At 39.6% G+C, this 15,834-nt stretch overlaps 1 pseudogene; it reads left to right on the top strand.

Moving 5' to 3' along the window:
• Positions 1 to 785: 785 nt before the first annotated feature.
• On the top strand, positions 786 to 1,086 carry LOC118022784 (annotated as a pseudogene).
• The last annotated feature ends 14,748 nt before the right edge of the window (positions 1,087 to 15,834 follow it).

Below are 15,834 nucleotides of genomic sequence, written 5' to 3'. Positions count from 1 at the left end.
ACAAAATAAGAATTTTTATTACATTTAATATTAAAAAGAATAGAATGGCTAACCTGTAAAGCAGCATTACATCAATTATTTCCTATCTATTGAATCACTCCCATCAGCACATTTTTCCCCATCTCAAAAAGCTTTTGACCTTACTTTACCCTTTGGTTAATTCCCTATTTTTCTTTTCCCTTTACAGTGAAGCTCCTCATTAAGACTTGTGTTGGACACACTCTCAGGTGACCTCCCCACTAATCCCACCATCTGGTATCACACTCTACCATCCCTTCCTGTGACTGTGGGCAGACATGTGATTTGCTTCTCATCAACGATATATGGTAAAATGTGATGGGGTATCACTCCATGATTACATTATATAATGTAAGACTCCATCTTGCTATCAAACTCACCTGACAGACTTTCTCTCTCCCTCGCTAGCTGTGAAGAAATAAGCAGCCATGATGGGAGACCCATAGGGCTCTCTTGCCCAGAGGCTGAAAGCAGCCTCCAGAGCCTGAGGGCAGTCAACAGCCTGCAAGAAGCTGGAGCCCTCGGTCCTACAACCACAAGGAAATGAGCCCTGCTGACAACCTGAGTGAACTTGGAAGCAGGTTCCTCCCCAGACGAGCTTCCAGGTAAGAACACAGTCCAGCCAATCGCCTGATTGCAGCCCTGTGAGACCCAGCTAATCTGTGCCCAGATGCTTGTGAGAGAACAAGCGTGTTCTCTTTTAAGTCACAAAATTTTGAGCCAATGAGAGACATTGGTTCTCTCGGTTCAGCCCAGTTTGCGACAACATGGCTAAACGCACCAAGAACATTGGCATCATTGGCAAATACGGGACCCATTATGGTGCCTCCCTCAGGAAAATGGTGAAGAAGATTGAAATAAGCCAGCGTGCCAAGTATCTTTGCTCCTTCTGGATGAAAACCGAGATGAAAACATGAGCTGTGGGCATCTGGCATCACGGTTCCTGCGTGAAAACAGTAGCAGGTGGTGCCTGCAGCTTTAACGCCACTTTTGCCCTCAGTCAAGTCAGCCACCAGGAGACTGAAGGATTTGAAAGACCAGAAGCGCCACCATTTGAGACATTGCTAACCTATAATAAATGGGTTAATTTATGTAACAAAAATAATAATGATGAAAAATAAATTTGTGGTAATTTGTTACACAGCTGTGTGCAGGGGTCTCCACAACCACCCTCAGGTCCAATAATTTGCTAGAAGGACCCACATAATTCAGCAAAGCCACTATGATCATGGTTAAAGTTTATTACAGTTAAAGGATACGGATTAAAATCGGCAGTAGATAAGTCAAACAGAGAAAGACATGTATCATATGACCTCACTGATATGAGGAATTCTTAATTGCAGGAAACAAACTGAGGGTTGCTGGAGTAGGGGGTGGGGGGGGAGGGATGGGGTGACTGGGTGATAGACACTGGGGAGGGTATGTGCTCTGGTAAGCGCTGTGAATTGTGCAAGACTGTTGAATCTCAGATCTGTACCTCTGAAACAAATAATGCAATATATGTTAACAAAAAAAAAAGAAGAAGAAGGTAGCGGGAGGGGAAGAATGAAGCGGGGGAAATTGGAGGGGTAGACGAACCATGAGAGACGATGGACTGTGAAAAACAAACAGGGTTCTAGAGGGGAGGGGGTTGGGAGGATGGGTTAGCCTGGTGGTGGGTATTGAGGAGGGCACGTTCTGCATGGAGCACTGGGTGTTATGCACAAACAATGAATCATGGAACACTTCATCTAAAACTAATGATGTAATGTATGGGGATTAACATAAGAATAAAAAAATAATAAATAAATAAATAAATAAATAAATAAAATGATAGCTCTCCAAAAAAAAAAAAAGTGTCCTACTTGATATCCTATTAAATCATATACTCGTTGACAAAAAAAAAAAAAAATCGGCAGTAGAAAAAGACACACAGAGCAGAGAGCAAGAGAGACCACGCATAGGTTTCCAGTTCTCCTCTCCCCGTGGAGTCACGTGGACAGCTCTTAATTCCCCAGCAATGGTTGTGACAACGCACACAGAGTATTACCCAGGAAGCTCATTCAAGGCTTGGTACCCAAGGTTTTTACGGAAGGTTGGTTACATAGGCATGGCTGACTCCCTGCTTGACCTTCAATATCCAGCCCTCCCAGAGAGCAGGCACATACCGTATACCCCAAGGCCCCCACCATAAATCACAATGTTAACATCACCTGGCAGGCCCAAGGCTTCAGGTAAACACTCAGGTAAACACAGGATATTCAAAGGGAGTAGAAGTTATTTCCCAGGAGCCAGGCAAGGACCAGACCTTTCTTTGGAATGTGCAAGGTTTAAACAACAAAGACCTGCTAAGTTAATCCTTTATTGCACAGCAGGGATAGATAAGTAATAAAGGGTTTTTTTACCTGGAAATACGGTGCTACTGTAACAAATACCTAAAAACGTGGGAGTGGCTTTGGAACCAAGTCGTGGGCAGAGGCTAAAAGAATTTTGACAAGCATCACAGAGAAAGTGCTTTAAACAGACTGTTGGGAGAAATTTGGACTTGGAGGATACCGCCAGTGACAGGTCAGAAAGAAATGAGGAACATGTTGGAAAATGAAGGAAGGGGATCCTTGTCACATAGTGGCAGAAAGCTTAGTGACATTGTCTCCTGCAGTTAGAGGAAAAACTGAACTTGTAAATAATGAACTTGGTTATCCAGACTAGGAAATTTCCAAGCAAAGTACTGAAGGCGCCGCCTGGTTTTTTTCTTGCTGCTTATAATAAAATGTGAGAGGAAAGAGGTAAGAGAAAAATTGTTAAATAAAAAGGAACCAGAACTGGATGATTTCTTAAATTCTTAGCCTTTCCAAATAGCAAATACTACTAAAAGACCCCCAAGCACTGTGGGAAGAGGATGCCCTGTAGAAACAGCTGGGGAGGTGACAATACGATCTTTTACTTAAATCTCAGAAAGAACAAAAAGTCAGAGTATTCAATCACACAAAGTGGGCCTTCAAGAGATTAAGAGTGGGCCTCACAGATCCTCTCAACCAAACCATAGATAGAGCCTGCAGGAGTTTAGGAAATTGTTCCCCAACCCTCTTGGCAGAAGCCCCAATTAGAGAAGAGCGCATCTCAAAAAGATCTATGCATGTGTGGCTTTGTTATAGTGGAGTGAATCTAAGGAAAATCCATGGAAGGCCCAAAAGTTTCTTGAGAAAATTATTTCAGCAGACACTAAGAGAATAGACCAAAAGGGATAAAGGGCACAAAATGAAGTGAAGCAGTAGGACCCCCAAAATTCTATCGGCAGGAAGCAGGCTGATAAAACTCAGGTGCAAGTACATGTAAGGGAAGAATGACTTAAAGGACAGAACCAAGATCCTGGAGATCAGCGCTCCAAAACACTAAGGAAAGATTGTTTCTCTACTCACTCCTGATACCAAATGTGTGAGTTTTTTCCACACTAAAAACCAATTCTCCAACTCTCTGGACACTAGTTAGATGTTCTACAATTCAATTCAATTCTGATACCATCTGCCTGGAGTTGGTATCAGAGCCCACAAGTTAAGGGCTCAGTCCTACAAAACTGATCCACTTCAGAAGCCAACTGCAAGTCCGGGGCTTCTTTTCTTCCAAATGACTTAGCTACAAATCAGGGGTTCCCACAACCCCCGCCTTAGGTTTGATAATTTGCTATAACAGCTCATAGAACTCAGAGAAACACTTCACTTACATTTACTGTATTATTATAATAAGGATAATATAAAGGATATAAAGTGAACAGCCAGACAAAGAGGTACATAGGGTGAGATCTGTATGGGTCCCAAGGATAGGAACTTCAGTCCCCATAGACTTTGGGCTACGCCACCCTCCTGGCATGTAGATTCTGTCACTAACTCAGAAGATTTCTGAACCCCACTGTTTAATGTTTTTATAGAGGCCCCACTACATAGGCATAATTGATTAAATCATTGGCCATTGGCAATAAACTCAACCTCCAGCCCTTCCTCCCTCCCCAGAAGTCAGGGAATGGGACAAAAAATTCCAACCTTCTAATTATGCCTTGGTCTTTCTGGTTGCAAAACCCCCATCCTGAAGCTACCTAAAGGGCCCCAGCCCCTAGTCATCTCATTAGCATATAAAAGACACTCATCATTCCAAAATTCTAAAGGTCTTAGAAGCTCTCATGTCAAGAAACAGGGTCGAAGATGGAATATTAGAACAAAAGATGTTCCTAGCACCCTTATCACTCAGGAAATTACAAGGTTTTAGGGGCTCTGTGCCATAAACCAAGGGGTTTCCCCAGGCCTTGAAACCTAATCAAGGAACCCTCAACATTTATCTGGCTGTGTTTCAGAAGAGCTATGAACCAGTGGCTCTTTTGTACCTCTCATTTCTCCCTCTTTTTGAGTGGGAATGTCTATAGCTCTTATCCTATGCCTATTCTGCTGTTGTTTGTTTGGTGGGGTGCAGGGGGTGGCAGTTGGACAGGCATAATAACTTGTCTTATTAGTTTTACACATTAACAGACTGAGAGAAAAGCCAGGAGCCTCATCTATACCTGGACCTGATTTAGATGAGGATGACATTCTTGACTTTAAGTAGATACTACATTGGGATGAGTCTCTTAAAGAGCTTGGGAAAGGGTGAATGTATTTTGCATGTGGAAGGGACTAAACTGAGATGGACAGACTCTAAAGTGACCTTCAAAAATCCCCTCCCCTTGGTATTAACACCCTTGTTTAATCCCCTCCCCTTGAGTATGGGCAAGACCTGTGACTTGCTTTTTTTTTATTGTTATGTTAATCACCATACATTACATCATTAGTTTTTGCTGTAGTGTTCCATGATTCATTGTTTGTGCATAATACCCAGTGCTCCATGCAGAACATGCCCTCTTTAATACCCATCACCAGGCTAACCCATCCTCCCACCCCCATCCCCTCTAGAACCCTCAGTTTATTTTTCAGAGTCCATTGCTGTGACTTGCTTTTAACCAACAGAATAGATGACAGTGGCGGGATGTTACTCCCATTATCATGTTACATTATATAAAATTCCATCTTGCTAGCAGGCGCACTCTTGGAACTTTCTCCTTTGTTGAATGTGAGGAAATAAATGGCCACGTTGGAAAATTCAAAGTGGCAAGAAATTTCGGGTAACCTCTATAAGCTGAGGATGCCTTGAGTCAACAACCAGAAAAAAACTAAATCTCTCAGTCCTACATCCCCAAGAAGCTAAGTGTTGCCAACAACCACAAGTGGTAAGTGGATTTTTCCCCAGTGGAACCTCCAGATGACAACCCAGTCCTGGCCAACACCTTAATTGCAGCTTTGTGAGACCCTAAGCAGAGAGCTCAGCTAAACCATGTCTGAACTCCCGATCCATAGAAACTTGAGATAATAAATGTGTATTGTTGGGGGTTTTTTTTAGAGAGAGACAGCGAGAGAGGGAACACAAGCAGAGGGAGTGGGTAAGGGAGAAGCAGACTACCCACTGAGGAGGGAGCCTGATGCGGGACTCAATCCCAGGACCCTGGGATCATGATCTGAGCCAAAGACAGATGACGCTTAATGACTGAGCCACCCAGGCGCCCCTAAATATGTATTGTTTTAAGCCACTAAGTTTGTGGTAATAGTTATGCAGGATTAGCAAACCAATACAATTTGTTTCTAATTACAATCTACAATTTATCTCTTCTTATTTCCTATTAAATTCCACTCTGCCTCAGAGAACACACATCATTTGATTTTCATTCTTTTAACTTTGTTAAGACGGTTTTATGACACGAGGTGTGGTAATATATATTGGTAAATGTCCCATGTGTGCTTGGAAAGCATGTATATTTTGTTGTTGGTAGATGGAGTGTTCTATACATGTGAATTACATCCAGCTGGTTGATGGTATTGATCAATTCTTCTACATCCTTGTTGAGTTTCTCTCTATTCATTATATAAATTATTGAGAGAAATGTTGAAGTCTCCAACTATAACTGTAGATTTCTCCTTTAAATTCAATCAGGTTTTTGCTTCATGTATTTCCAAGTTATTTTGTTAGGTACATACACATTTAGAATAGCTATGTGTTCATGGTGAATTGACCCTTTTATCATTATGTAATGTCCCTCATTATCCCTGATAATTTACCTTTCTCTGAAGGCAATATTAATATTAATATAGCCACTCCAGTTTTCTATGATTAGTATTTGCTTAGTACATCTTTTTATAATATTTAATTTACCTACACTGTTGTATTTAGAATGAGTTCTTGTAGACAGGAGATAGTTGGCTCCTGTTATTTAGTCCAATTTGACAATCCCATACTTTCAGTTAGTGTGTGCAGATGAATTACATTTAATATAATTATTGATACGTTTGGACTTAGGTCTATGTGATTGTCTTTTAAATCAGATAGAAAAAACCGAGTTACAAATAAAAATTACATTTATACTATCTTTTATATTTACCTACTTAACTTTACTGGAACTTTTTATTTCAGCATGTGGATTTAAGTTACTGTCTAGTGTCCTTTCATGTCAGCCTAAAGGATTTCCTTCAGTATTTCTTGCAGGGCCTGTCTGCTAATGATAAATTCTCTGTGTTTATCTGGCAATGTCTCAATTTCTTCTTTATCCTTCAAAGACAATTTTGCTATATATAGAATTCTTGAATGACCATCATTTTCTTTTGGCTCTTTGAATATAACATCTTACTGCCTTCTGGTTTCCATGTTTCTGATGAGAAATTAGCTTGTTAGGATCTCTTGTACATGATGTGACACTTCTCTTACTGCTTTCCAGATCTCTTTCAAAGATGTCTTTAGATTGCAATTTGATTGCAATGTCTTTGATTATAATGTGTCTAGGTATGAATTTCTTTGAGTTTATCTTATATAAGACTTGTTGAGCTCCTTCAATGTGTAGATTAATGTTTTCCATCAAATTTGGGAAGTTTTATGCCATTACTTCATTTTTTTTTATGATTTTATTTATTTATGTGATGGGGGGAACACAAGCAGGGGGAGTGGGAGAGGGAGAAGCAAGCTCTCCGCTGAGCAGGGAGCCCAATGTGGGGCTCAATCCCAGGACCCTGGGATCATGACCCGAGCCAAAGGCAGACGCTTAACAACTGAGCCACCCAGGCGTCCCTATGCTATTACTTCTTTAGATGTTATTTCTCTCCTTTCTTTATCTCTCCTCTCCCTCTAGGATTCCCTTATGTATATGATTTCTGGTGCTCCACAGGTCTCTGAGGCTCTGTTCCTATTTATTCATCCTCTTTTCTTTCTGTTTACCAGACTAGATAATCTCAATTGACCTCAAGTTCACTGGGTCTTCTGCTTCCTCAGATGCACTGTTGAGCCCCTCTAGTGAATTTTTAATTTCAGGTATTGTACTTTTCTACCCTAAAATTGCTATTTTGTTCTTTTAATTTCTGACCCTTTGTTACTAATCTCTATTTTATGAGATAATTTTGATACTTTCCTTTAGTTCTTGGACATGGTTTCCTTTCATTCTTTGAACACTTTAAGATAATTGACTTAAAGTCTTTGTATAGTAAATCCAACATCTGAGGTTCCTCAGGAACACTCTCTATTGACTACTATTTTTTTTCCCATGTATGGGCCATACATTCATATTTCTTTGAATGTTTCATAATTTTTTTTTGGTTGGAAACTGTACATTTTGAGTGTGACAACTCTGGACATCAGATCCCCACACATACATACTTCCCAAGATTTGTTGTTGTTGTTGTTGTTTTGCTTGTTTAATGACTTTTCTGAATTGTAAAATATATATTCATTGTTGTATGTGGGCACTGAAGTCTCTGCTCAGTTAACTTTGTGGTCAGCTAATGATAGGACAGATTTCCTTAAATTCTTGAAACCAGTAAGTCTCCTAGTCTTTGCTGAGGGACTCTTTATGCATGTTGAGGCACACCTTCAACACTCAGGAGGCAATTTATAACTCAGCTTCAGCCTTAACTTCCTGCTTGCAAAGACCCCCAAAGTTGGCCGAAGACAAAAGCACAGGACCTTCTCAGGTTTTTCCTGAGCACGTGCACATCCCTGGGCATGCACATGGCCTTCTAGATTCCCAGGAATACGTTGGAGCTTTTCAAAGCCTCCATTAACATATCATTCCCTTGCTTTTCTTCGTATGCCTCTGGTTTGCCTATTATTTGCCCCAAATATTACCCACGGTCTCAGGCAGCTGGAATGTTAAACAAATGCCATTGATTGTTTTCCACAAACATTCCCAGGGAAAAGGCTGTTTGTGGTAGTTCCAGTCAGGTCAAACACAGTCATGTGAGTGAGGTCTTACAAGGAACCACCGGATTAAATCTTGGGAATGCGGCTTTTGAAGAAGCTCCAACTGCATCTGCTCCCTCTAGTGCCTGCCAGACTGGTGGTTCCCACCACGAAAGCAAGCTGTTGGTTGTCAAAGTTACCATGGAGTGAGGAAGGAGGAATGGAAATAGAGCAACTTAAACCACTACAACACTCACAGTTTTTACTGAAATTCAGCCATTTAAAAAAAAAAATGAATGCTCTACAAGACTTCAGAGTTCTTGGAAAGTTGATTCTGACAACTTTTGCCAATGTTCTCCTTGCTTTTATGGAGGAGAGGATTTTTGGATGTCCTTACTCTGCCATTTTCACTGACATCACCCTCTACCCCTTGAGTGTGAAAGACAGAGAAAACTTATCCCCACATAGGATCACTTACCCTCCCTCATTTCTGTTGTGGCCGTCATACACATTGCATTTACATACAATGAAAACCCCACCAGATAATGTTATAATTTTTGCTTTCAGCCACCATACATATCTTAAATAACTTAAAGGGAGAGGAATTGTCTGGTATATTTATCCACATATTTTCCATTGATGTTGTTTTTCCTTATTCCTGAAGTTCTAAGTCTCCCTCTGAAAATTCCATCACTTCCCTTCTGCCTAAAGAAGTTCTTTTAACATTACATTAAAGCAGGTCTGCTGCTGACACGTTCTCTTGGTTTTCCTTCATCTAAGAAAGTTTCTATTTTATCTTCATTTGTGAAGGGCATTTTCCCTGGATACGGAATTCTGACTTGACAGTTCTTCCCATTCAGCACTTTAAAAATGTTTCCACTGCCTCCTGTCCTCCACAGCATCTAAGGAGAAACCCACAGTCTCTCAAATTATGGTTCCCCCATAGACAATTGTTTTTCTCTGGCTACTTTTAGGATTTTTCTTTCTCTTTCTCTTTTATCTGTAGCAGTTTGAATATGATGTATCTGGCTATAGATCTCTATGAGTTTTTCTGTTTGGGGTTCACTGGGTTTGACTCTGTAATTTTATGTCTTTTACCAAATTTGAGGAAATTTCAGCCATTATTTCTGTTCCTTAAACCAGAAAGAAAGGGCTTCTCTTTCAGATATTTCTGTCTGTGCCAGGATGCAGGTTTAGAGATCAAGTTGTCTTTGGGTCCCAGCCAGAAGACAAAGGAGGAAAAAAAAAAGGAAAAAAGAAAGTCACCACTGGATTAATTGTATTTCATGTTCTGGTTTTCTTCCCCAATATGCCTGCTATCATTTACTTTTTAGAGTCCTCTGATATCTGCTTTATGCATTCTTCCCAGGGTTTTTAGCTACATTCAGACGGAGAGCAAGGTGGAATGTGTTTACCCAACCTTCACTCAAATCAGAACCTCCCATATTCTCTTAACCTCTGGAGTCAGGCTTTGCCTCCACTGCTCTGCTGAAAGTACATGTGTCAAAAATATAATTGAATTTTTTATATTGACCTTGATCTTATAACCTTTCTAAAGTCATGTATTGGTTCCAGTAATGTTTTTGTGGATTCCTTAGGATTTTCTATATGAATGATTATGTCATTTGAACATGAAAATAATTTTACTTTTTCTTCTTTTGATCTTCATACCATTTGTTTCTTTTTGCTGTCTTTTTTGCCTTTAACTCTACCTAGAGCCTCCAGCTCACTGAAGAATAGCAGTGAGAACAGACAACTTCCTCTTTTTCTCAATCTAAAGAGAAAACTTTTCAATATTTTACCATTAAGTATAATGTTGTTGTTCTTTATGAGAAGGTTAAAGATACTTTCTAATCCTAATTTGTTGAGGTTTTTTGTTTGTTTGTTTGTTTGTTTGTTTGAAGAATAGAATTTAGTAATTCATAGCTTACATGTAACACCCAGTGCTCATCATAACAAGTGCCCTCCTTAATACCCATCACCTATTTAGCCCATCCCCCACCCACGTCCCTCCATTAACTCTAAGTTTGATCTCTATAGTTAAGAGTCTCTCATGGTTCTGCTCTCCTTCTCTCTTTTTTCCCTTCCCACACGTTCATCTGTTTTGTTTCCTAAATTCCACATATGAGTTAAATCACATGGTATTTGTCTTTCTCTGACTGAGTTATTTTGCTTAGCATAATACACTCTACCTCCATCCATGTTGCTGCAAGGGGCAAGGTTTCATTCTTTTTAATGGCTGAGTAATATTCCTCTCTGTGTGTGTGTGTGTGCATATATATACACTGGGGTGTATGTGCCTCTTTGAATCTGTATTTTTTTATCCTTTGGGTAAATATGTAGTAGTGTAATTGCTGGGTCATAGCGTAGCTCTATTTTCAATTTTTTGAGAAACCCCCATACTGTTTTCCAGAGTGACTGCACCAGTTTGCATTCCCACCAACAGTGTAAGAGGGTTCCCCTTTCTCCATATCCTTACCAACATCTGTTGTTTCTTGTGTTTTATATTTTAGCCATTCTGACAGGTGTAAGGTGGCATCTCACTGTGGTTTTGATTTGCATTTCCCTGATGATGAGTGATGTTGAGCATCTTTTCATGCGTCTGTTAGCCATCTGGATGTCTTCTTTAGAAAAATGTCTATTCATGTCTTCTGCCCATTCCTTAACTGGATTATTTGGTTTTGGGGTGTTGACTTTGATAAGTTCTTTATAGATTTTGGATAGTAACCCTCTATCAGATATGTCACTTGCAAATATCTTCTCCCACTCCATAAGCTGTTTTTTAGTTTCATTGATTGTGTCCTTTGTTGTGCAGAAGCTTTTTATCTTAATGAAGTCCCAATAGTTCATTTTTGCTTTTGTTTCCCTTGCCTCTGGAGACCTGTCTTGCAAGAAGTTGCTATGGCCAAGGTCAAAGAGGTTACTGCCTATGTTCTCCTCTAGGATTTTGATGGTTTCCTGTCTTACATTCAGGTCTTTCATCCATTTTGAATTTATTTTTGTGTATGGTGTAAGAAAGTGGTCCAGTTTCATCCTTCTGCATGTTGCTGTCCAGTTTTCCAAACACCATTTATTAAAGAGACTGTCTTTTTTCCATTGGATATTCTTTCCTGCTTTGTCAAAAATTAGTAGACCATCTAGTTGTGGGTCCATTTCTGGGTTTTCTATTCTGTTCCATTGATCTATGTATCTGTTTTTGTGCCAGTACCATACTGTCTTGATGACTACAGCTTTGTAATGTAGCTTGAAGTCCAGAATCATGATGCCTCCCACTTTTTTTCGTTTTCAGGATTGCTTTGGTTATTTGGGGTCATTTGTGTTTCCAAACAAAAATCTTGAATTAATTTAGAAATGTATCAAATGCCTTTTGGTACCTATTGAGATGATCAAATCATTTTTCTTCTTTCTGTCAATCTGATGAAGTACCTTGATTAGCTTTCATATGGTAAACCAAATTTGTACTCCTGGCATAAATTCTACTTGATCTGATGCATTTGACTAAATTTTTCCTCTGATTCTTCTACTCCATTTAGCCTCATTTCCTCTGATTTGCTTTTTCCACCCACATAACTGAGATCGAAATTTAGTGAGTTATGTAATGTAATATGACAATGTATTCTGAAGATCAAAATCACGATTTATAAGAAGAAATCATATTTATGCTAAATAATACAAGGGCTATGTTGGGCACCTGGGTGGCTCAGTTGGTTAGGCGACTGCCTTCGGCTCAGGTCATGGTCCTGGAGTCCCTGGATCTAGTCCCGCATCGGGCTCCCTGCTCGGCAGGGAGCCTGCTTCTCCCTCTGACCCTCCCCCCCTCATGTGCTCTCTGTCTCTCTCATTCTCTCTGTCTCAAATAAATAAATAAAATCTTTAAAAAAAAATAATACAAGGGCTATGTTATCATACTTTACAAGATACTAGCAATCTCTTAAAGATTATCTAAAAACAACACTCATTATGGCTACAGCCAAGAAAGTGGTAATAAACTGAGGGTTTTGAAATAGATTCTGACAACAGTTACACACAAAATACAAAATTATGACCAATACTAACCCTAATACCTTTAAGGCAAGGTCTGAATTCAAGTCCAGAATCATGATGCCTCCCACTTTTTTTCTTTTTCAGGATTGCTTTGGTTATTTGGGGTCGTTTGTGTTTCCAAACAAAAATCTTGAATTAATTTAGAAATGTATCAAATGCCTTTTGGTGTCTATTGAGATGTATTATTTATGTCATAAACATGCATATCAGAAAATTCTAGATCATGACGCTACTTAAAGTATTACAGTTAATTAATAAAACCAAACTAAAATAAAACAGACTGAATCTAAGAGGGAGAAAAAGAACAAAAACATAAAGAAGCAAGATGCTTCCTTTATTTTAAATATGGGTATGTGGCACTGAATCAGGCTTTTTAGTAGTAAAACGTTGCAACACAATCACTTCCAAACAAAACAAAACACAAAAAAATTAATGTATAATTTTTTTAAAGATTTTATTTATTTGAGAGAGAGAGAATGAGAGAGAGAGAGAGCACATGAAGGGGGGAAGGTCAGAGGGAGAAGCAGACTCCCTGCTGAGCAAAGAGCCCAATGCAGGACTCAATCCTAGGACTCCAGGATCATGACCTGAGCTGAAGGCAGTCACTTAATGGTTTTGGGGTTTTGACTTTGATAAGTTCTTTATAGATTTTGGATAGTAACCCTCTATCAGATATGTCACTTGCAAATATCTTCTCCCACTCCACAAGCTGTCTTTTAGTTTCATTGATTGTGTCCTTTGTTGTGCAGAAGCTTTTTATCTTAATGAAGTCCCAATAGTTCATTTTTGCTTTTGTTTCCCTTGCCTCTGGAGACCTGTCTTGCAAGAAGTTGCTATGGCCAAGGTCAAAGGGGTTACTGCCTATGTTCTCCTCTAGGATTTTGATGGTTTCTTATCTTACATTTAGGTCTTCCATCCATTTTGAATTTATTTTTGTATATGGTGTAAGAAAGTGGTCCGGTTTCATCCTTTTGCACGTTGCTGTCCAGTTTTCCCAACACCATTTATTATTTATTATTGTTTCTTGTGTTTTATATTTTAGCCATTCTGACAGGTGTGAGGTGGCATCTCACTGTGGTTTTGATTTGCATTTCCCTGATGATGAGTGATGTTGAGCATCTTTTCATGTGTCTGTTAGCCATCTGGATGTCTTCTTTAGAAAAATGTCTATTCATGTCTTCTGCCCATTCCTTAACTGGATTATTTGGTTTTGGGGTGTTGACTTTGATAAGTTCTTTATAGATTATGAATAGTAACCCTTTATGCCCAGGCATCCTAATGTGCAATTTTTATCACATTCTAAAAATCCTATTGGCTTTCCCTCACAAGAAACCTGAGAGCTTGCTACTCCCTCACATGACTTTTCACAGCCAATACCTCAAACAGGAATAAGAGCCAAGAATCTATCACTAGAGAATGAGATGAGTCATTCCATATAGAATGGGTCCTTAGAGGGTTCTTTTAAGCCCCAATCAAAAAAGCACAGAGAGATGGATGGGGTCCAAGCTGTGAAAACAGACAAAAGGAAGAGAGAAGTAAGATACAAGTGTTGCCAGCATGGTTCTCCCCTCTTAAAAAAGGAGATTAAGTAGGAGAGCAAAAGACAAAACTCATGGATGATGTCATCAACAAAGAATTCTCAGCAACATAATACAGGTTGGTGGGGCCAACCACTGACAGCAGTGAGACCCACATGAGAATGAAAGCAGGCCAGAAACAGGAGAAACCAGATCCTAAGAGCTGGGCAAATGAGAGATTGACACCTAGTGGTCAGTTCTAAAAGGAGAGGCTCCCAACTCAGGTGTGGATCTAGGCCCAACAGGTGAAACTTGGAGGGGCTTCATGGTGAGAGCAAGGCCACTATAGGAAGTCAGAAAGGTGCTAGGCAGCTGACCATCAGGACTCTCAGGAACACCCAGTGGGGCTTCCTTCCAAAAAGAGAGAGCCCAGATTGAGGAGAAACAGCTGGGATTAGAGCCCAAGTCAATCAGGGCAGGGCACCTGGGCATGAAAGAGAGAAAATGTTCAAATACTAATGGGGGAGGGGATGAGAGGAAGCAAATTATCACAAAGCACTGAAGAGAGGAATGCACAAGAACCATTAATACTTTGTGATAGGGGCAACTGGGTGGCTCAGTCGTTAAGTGTCTGCCTTTGGCTCAGGTCATGATCCCAGGATCTTGGGATCGAGCCCCGCATCAGGCTCCCTGTTCCACGGGAAGCCTGCTTCTCCCTCTCCCACTCCCCCTGCTTGTGCTCCCTCTCTCGCTGTGTCTCTCTCTGTCAAATAAATAAATAAAATCTTTAAAAAAATTGTTTTTAAATAAACAAATAAATAAATACTTTGTGATAGAATCAGAAAGGAGAGAAGGACATTCTGGCCAACTCCCAACCCTATACATGAACTTCCTTCTAAAAATACAACTTCAGGGGCACCTGGGTGGCTCAGTCAGTTAAGCCATGGACTCTTGATTTTGGCTCAAGTCATGATCTCGGGGTGGTGGAATGGAGCCCTCTATCAGCTCTACACTCAGCAGGGAGTCTGCTTCTCTCCCTCTTCCTCTGCCCCTCCCTCCGCTCATGCACACTCTCTCGCTCTAAAATAAATAAATAAATCAACAAATAAAAATACAACTTCAGCAACAGAAGAAGATTATGGTCAATCCCCCATTCAAAAATATCAAAAAGAGAGAAAAATGGTTCCCATAACATATATTCAGAAAACAAATATTCAGAAAAATATGACTACAGAGCAGATGAAAACAGTGAGCTCATATTTCAAAATGAGTTAAATGAAATTAAGAAAATAGGAGAAGCTATGAAAAAAACAGCATAAATGAGATGGCCAGACACAAGGTGTGTATGAAAGGAGCTGACAGAGCTCAGAAACAAATCTAAACAAAAGAAAAAAAAAATTCAGGAGTGAAGACTAAACCCAAAGGAATGACTAGAAACCACAGTAAGTACAGTAAGAGAATAAATTTGTGAAAATGAGAAGAAAGGGGAAACTAAAACAAATGAAGAAAGGAATAAAGAGCATAAGAGGAAAATGATAGACATAAAAGACAAGCAAAAAAGAGCCAACATATGCATGGGAAGAAAACCAAAGCAATGGAACTAAAAAAAACACTTTTAAAAAAAGTACAATTCAAAAATATTCCCTAAAATAAAAGGAGACTTGAACCTTCATATTTATAAGACACACCATGTACCTGGGAAAATCAACCCAGAATGGTCAACACTCTAGTCAAACAATGGAACTATAAAGAAGAAAAAAATTTTTTACAGCATTTAGACAAAAAGACGAAGTGACTCTTAAGGAAAAGTAAATCAACCTGGCATCAAACTTTCCAACAGTAACCTTCAAAGCCAGAACACATAAGAGTAGCATATTTCAGATCCTCCAGGAAAGATAATGTTCACCAAATTATATCCTGAATACCTTTCAAGTGTAAGGTCACAGCCCAATCTCTTACAAGCACATAAGATATCAGATATCAGCTCTTCCTGCTTCATCTTCCTCCTTCCCTTCCTGAACAGTTCAGTCCTCACTCA

Source organism: Mirounga leonina, unplaced genomic scaffold (genome assembly GCF_011800145.1).
Source record: "Mirounga leonina isolate KUSES-001 unplaced genomic scaffold, KU_Mleo_1.0 Mir_177, whole genome shotgun sequence".
NCBI lineage: Eukaryota > Metazoa > Chordata > Mammalia > Carnivora > Phocidae > Mirounga > Mirounga leonina.
The sequence above is the reverse complement of the archived record's forward strand: the minus strand, read 5'-3'. Positions and strand labels throughout refer to the sequence as shown.